Below are 7,322 nucleotides of genomic sequence, written 5' to 3'. Positions count from 1 at the left end.
TTAGTACTTCGAAATTTATATCATATCCGAAGGGTGTCCCGGAATGATGGGGATATTCTTATATATGCATCTTGTTATTGTCGGTTACCAGGTGTTCACCATATGAATGATTTTTATCTCTATGTATGGGATGTGTATTGAAATATGAAATCTTGTGGTCTATTGTTACGATTTGATATATATAGGTTAAACCTATAACTCACCAACATTTTTGTTGACGTTTAAAGCATGTTTATTCTCAGGTGAATATTAAGAGCTTCCGCTGTTGCATACTAAAATAAGGACAAGATTTGGAGTCCATGTTTGTATGATATTGTGTAAAAACTGCATTCAAGAAACTGATTTCGATGTAACATATTTGTATTGTAAACCATTATGTAATGGTCGTGTGTAAACAGGATATTTTAGATTATCATTATTTGATAATCTACGTAAAGCTTTTTAAACCTTTATTTATGAAATAAAGGTTACGGTTTGTTTTAAAAATGAATGCAGTCTTTGAAAAACGTCTCATATAGAGGTCAAAACCTCGCAACGAAATCAATTAATATGGAACGTTTTTAATCAATAAGAACGGGACATTTCAGTAGCCATGAGTAGGTGGGATAGATTAAAGTAGAGTAGAGAGTAGAGATGCATGTACATGATGCAATTAAACAATAATATAATCTAGATGAGATTAAAACAAGAAAACAAAGGCTCTGAATGAAGGCCAATTTCATTAAAGTGGTGGTGAAGAAATTTTTAGGGTTAGGGTGGTTCCACCAGGATCATACGGCTCTGATACCATGTTAGAGAATGTAAACCCCGTAAATATTATTGATAATATTAGCCCTATTTATAGAGGGATAACCCTAGAAAACCTAACGGACCCAAGCCCACAATCAGACTTGAGCCTAAGCCTAACTATACTCTAACAAATTTTCATTTATGTTTACATCTGGTAGTTTACGTTTGTTAATATGTGAGTTTGGATATGTTGTTCGGAACACTTTTCTTTTTATAAAGTCCCTAAATAATACTTGAACTGATCACCTATGATTTTACCGGCTGATCATCATCAAGTTCATGATCATCATCAACATATTTGGTGGTGGTGGTGGTGGTTGAGAGAGAAAAATTACATAATTATTTTGCATTTAATAATAGGGATTATACATTAAGAGGCTACTCAATTGCGGAGTATATCATTTTATGTTTATAGGTCATCCGTATTTAAAAATACTTTTGTAGGCCACCAAAAGTTGTATATTGTTCCAAGAATACCAAATGTGCAAATGTGGCTAAAAACTCATCGTAAAAACGTAAAAGGATTGAAACTATTTTGGAGAAAAATCAAATGATCAAAGGGTAGTAATAGTACTCCGCAATAGCGGAGACAGGGTAGGGGCAGGGGAATGCTCAGCCTTTTTCAATAGGCCAAATTGCAATGAAAACTTAATAGGTTATAATTAGTTATTTCACTTAAGCGACTCTCATTTGAAGCCCAAATAAAATTTACTCAAAATATATGGACAACTTTAATTATCCTTTATTTGTATGGGCCGAGAGAGTTTACCCAACATAGTGTATAGTTTTTTAGAATTGTGTAATACTCCGTATTATATGTAACGCAAATAAACGGTTCCGTAAATTAAGTTATTAACTAAAGATATATACGACTCAGCATCTTCTCAAATTTATTTGGTTGACCATAAACAAGACAAATCAAGTTAAAGTCCTAATCCTATTGTCATACCTCGTCCTAATCTATCTGGACGAAGTCACTAACATCTGGTCCCATTACGATGATCGACTCCAAATAATGTCTTTAAAATGAACAAATGCACATCGGAAGGTTTCTTTCATACCTGAGAATAAACTTGCTTTCAAGTGTCAACCAAAAAGTTGGTGAGTTCATAAGTTTATCATAAAACAATAAAATTCATCATTTTGATAGACCACAAGATTCAAATACAGTACACCTATCTCGTGTATGAAACCATTTTCATAAATCTTAGTAACCGTACACATATCTCGTGTACAAAAATATCATACACATAACCTGTGTATAAAATCATTCTCTCGATACATAACATTCACTTTTCATTCATTGCTTGGCTTGGTAACCGACCTTAACATATAATGCGCATAAATAATATCCCCAAAACAGAACATCTCATCTGTATAATAATCATATAAACTTCGAAGTACTAAACACCACGCCCACTAGCTCTTCCGTCTAGTGAACATTCTGGGTGGGGGTGTTAAACCCGGTAGCTACCTTTAGGATTCGCGTGAATTAGGGTCATACCCGATTCTAATTCTTAGGTTACCAAACAATAATAATCAGGGGAAAATATTCACAACAATTAGTGGCAATTATAACGTCCAACTAATTCAATAATAATCCACAGAACTTCCGTCTGCATAATAATTCATTCGAGGAATGTTTTGCTTGTGTCTATCTCGTCAAACATTTATAAAAGCATTTCATGTATTCACAGTTCAAAAATGTATTTCAAAAGCATTTAATAAAGCAGTTGTAAAAACAGCGCATGTATTCTCAGTCCCAAAAATGTAAAGAGTAAAAGGGAGCAAATTAACTCACAATACGATATTTTGTAGTAAAAATATGCATACGACGGAACTGAACAATGCAGGGTTGGCCTCGGATTCACGAACCTATATCATTTATATATATATTAACACACATATTTGTAATCGAACAAGTTTATATATTATTTATTATTTTATTAAATTATATACTTTATTAATTAACTATTTTTATTCTATATACTTTAGATACATAATTAGTATTTATTACAAAAATATTAATATAGTTATGTCATATGTATTTAAATATATTTATTTAATAAATATTTATTTGGTAAAATAATATTAATAATAATAAATAAAAGGTGTATTTGATTAATAATAATAATAATACTAATACTAATACTTATGATAATAATAATAATACATAAATATGATAAAAATAATAATAATAAAATACTAATACTACTACTTAATAATAATAATAAGTTATTTCTTTTTTATAACGAAAATAATAATATTGATAATAATGCCTAATTCTAATAATGAGTAATAATAATCCTAATTATAAAAAATAATAATAATAATTTTCCTAATAATGTTAACTTTAATAACACAATAATTTTAATTATTAATGATAATAACAATACTTATATTACTAATAATAATAATGATAATAATAATAATAATAATAATAATAATAATAATAATAATAATAATAATAATAATAATAATAATAAATAAGACTACCTTTCAAATGGTTGAATGAGCTTTCTAAAAAAAAATTGCCCTAGCCCGGACTCGAACCCGCGACCTCTCCCTTAACACCAACACACCTAACCATTACACAGCTTATTCTCTTTTATTTTGATACGCCCCTTTAATTAATTTAACCTTACGAAACAAGTGGGCTTTAACATGAGTCCAACATATTAAAGCTTGAAGCCCAATTAACAGAATCCATTTAACTAAGCACGATCTTATGTCAATTGAATCTGTAATCGATTACCAGAAATCATGCACATCACTTAATCCATGTCACTTTATCATATCATCATCATCTTAATGGATCACGATATCAAAATCCTAACATCATCATTTATAATCATCAACACCCATGATCAACATCATATATCTATCATTTTATGTGTTATCGCCACCCTCATACATCATAATCACTTCTATCATCATTAACATTACTCTCACTGTCCATCATTAATAACAAAGTATCACGTTTATCATCATAACTATAATCATAATCAGATTATCAAATCATCAATAACATCCCAATCACTATCTTCTTTGTGATCGTAACAGAGACAAGGATGAGCATTAGTAGTTGCAGTCGCTATAAACAGCAACATTAGCAGCTGCTGTTGCAGTTGTACACGCAGAGAAGAAAAAAAATACATTGTAGTAGTTTCCTGAGTCAGGAACGTAAGTAGGTCGAGCAGGCCTGGTCCATTTAATAGATTAATATTAGTACCGGCCCATCAGTGTTAAACATATCAGCCTAACGAAAATAGCAGCCCAGCTAGTAAAAACGACCCAAGTTGCAAGAGGATTAAAGTATTCAATTCCTTTTTGGATACATATGATAAGTGGCCGGCAAAAATAAAAATGAATTGAAAACATGTTGTCTTGGATACCCATTTTATTATAATAGGTTACCCTTTTTCAAAAGTGATCCCATCACTTGGTTGGTGCCTAGAAACCGACGGTGAGCTTGTAGTGACCCGAACTTTTTCATGTTTATATATATATTAAATGAAATTGTTATTTTACATGATTAAGTGTTTCCAACATGTTAAGCAATCAAACTTGTTATGACTTGATTAATTGAAATAGGTTTCATATAGACAATTGACCACCCAAGTTGACCGGTGATTCACGAAAATTAAAACTTGAAAAAACTATATGATGACATATATATGGTTATATATATAGTTAACATGATATTATGATAATTAAACATATCATTAAGTATATTAACAATGAACTACTTATGTAAAAACAAGACTACTAACTTAATGATTTTGAAACGAGACATATATGTAACGATTATCGTTGTAACGACATTTAATGTATATATATCATATTAAGAGATATTCGTACATCATAATATCATGATAATATAATAATTTAAAATCTCTTTTGATATTATAAACATTGGGTTAACAACATTTAACAAGATCGTTAACCTAAAGGTTTTAAAACAACACTTACATGTAACGACTAACGATGACTTAACGACTCAGTTAAAATGTATATACATGTAGTGCTTTAATATGTATTCATACACTTTTGAAAGACTTCAATACACTTATCAAAATACTTCTACTTAACAAAAATGCTTACAATTACATCCTCGTTCAGTTTCATCAACAATTCTACTCGTATGCACCCGTATTCGTACTCGTACAATACACAACTTTTAGATGTATGTACTATTGGTATATACACTCCAATGATCAGCTCTTAGCAGCCCATATGAGTCACCTAACACATGTGGGAACCATCATTTGGCAACTAGCATGAAATATCTCATAAAATTACAAAAAATATGAGTAATCATTCATGACTTATTTACATGAAAACAAAATTACATATCCTTTATATCTAATCCATACACCAACGACCAAAAACACCTACAAACACTTTCATTCTTCAATTTTCTTCATCTAATTGATCTCTCTCAAGTTCTATCTTCAAGTTCTAAGTGTTCTTCATAAATTTCAAAAGTTCTAGTTTCATAAAATCAAGAATACTTCCAAGATTGCAAGTTTAATTCCAAGTTTTCTAAATCCTTTCCAAGTAATCATCCAAGATCAAGAAACCTTTGTTACTTACAGTAGGTTATCTTTCTAATACAAGGTAGTAATCATATTCAAACTTTAATTCAATTTCTATAACTATAACAATCTTATTTCGAGTGGAAATCTTAATTGTTTTCGTGTCATGATTCTGCTTCAAGAACTTTCAAGCCATCCAAGGATCCTTTGAAGCTAGATCCATTTTTCTCATTTCTAGTAGGTTTATCCAAGGAACTTGAGGGAGTAATGATGTTCATAACATCATTCGTGTAGTGACCCGAACTTTTCCATGTTTATATATATTAATTGAGATTGATGTTTACATGATTAAATGTTTCCAACATGTTAAGCAATCAAACTTGTTAAGACTTGATTAATTGAAATAGGTTTCATATAGATAATTGACCACCCAAGTTGACCGGTGATTCACGAACGTTAAAACTTGTAAAAAAACTATATGATGACATATATATGGTTATATATATAGTTAACATGATATTATGATAAGTAAACATATCATTAATTATATTAACAATGAACTACATATGTAAAAACAAGACTACTAACTTAATGATTTTGAAACGAGACATATATGTAACGTTTATCGTTGTAACGACATTTAATGTATATATATCATATTAAGAGATATTCGTACATCATAATATCATGATAATATAATAATTTAAAATCTCTTTTGATATTATAAACATTGGGTTAACAACATTTAACAAGATCGTTAACCTAAAGGTTTCAAAACAACACTTACATGTAACGACTAACGATGACTTAACGACTCAGTTAAAATGTATATACATGTAGTGTTTTAATATGTATTTATACACTTTTGAAAGACTTCAATACACTTATCAAAATACTTCTACTTAACAAAAATGCTTACAATTACATTCTCGTTCAGTTTCATCAACAATTCTACTCGTATGCACCCGTATTCGTACTCGTACAATACACAGCTTTTAGATGTATGTACTATTGGTATATACACTCCAATTATCAGCTCTTAGCAGCCCATGTGAGTCACCTAACACATGTGGGAACCATCATTTGGCAACTAGCATGAAATATCTCATAAGATTACAAAAATATGAGTAATCATTCATGACTTATTTACATGAAAACAAAATTACATATCCTTTATATCTAATCCATACACCAACGACCAAAAACACCTACAAACACTTTCATTATTCAATTTTCTTCATCTAATTGAACTCTCTCAAGTTCTATCTTCAAGTTCTAAGTGTTCTTCATAAATTCCAAAAGTTCTAGTTTCATAAAATCAAGAATACTTTCAAGTTTGCTAGCTCACTTCCAATCTTGTAAGGTGATCATCCAACCTCAAGAAATCTTTGTTTCTTACAGTAGGTTATCATTCTAATACAAGGTAATAATCATATTCAAACTTTGGTTCAATTTCTATAACTATAACAATCTTATTTCAAGTGATGATCTTACTTGAACTTGTTTTCGTGTCATGATTTTGCTTCAAGAACTTTGAGCCATCCAAGGATCCATTGAAGCTAGATCCATTTTTCTCTTTTCCAGTAGGTTCATCCAAGGAACTTAAGGTAGTAATGATGTTCATAATATCATTCGATTCATACATATAAAGCTATCTTATTCGAAGGTTTAAACTTGTAATCACTAGAACATAGTTTAGTTAATTCTAAACTTGTTCACAAACAAAAGTTAATCCTTCTAACTTGACTTTTAAAATCAACTAAACACATGTTCTATATCTATATGATATGCTAACTTAATGATTTAAAACCTGGAAACACGAAAAACACCGTAAAACCGGATTTACGCCGTCGTAGTAACACCGCGGGCTGTTTTGGGTTAGTTAATTAAAAACTATGATAAACTTTGATTTAAAAGTTGTTATTCTGAGAAAATGATTTTTATTATGAACATGAAACTATATCCAAAAATTATGGTTAAACTCAAAGTGGAAGT

This window comes from Rutidosis leptorrhynchoides, chromosome 4, assembly GCF_046630445.1.
Source record: "Rutidosis leptorrhynchoides isolate AG116_Rl617_1_P2 chromosome 4, CSIRO_AGI_Rlap_v1, whole genome shotgun sequence".
NCBI lineage: Eukaryota > Viridiplantae > Streptophyta > Magnoliopsida > Asterales > Asteraceae > Rutidosis > Rutidosis leptorrhynchoides.
The sequence above is the reverse complement of the archived record's forward strand: the minus strand, read 5'-3'. Positions refer to the sequence as shown.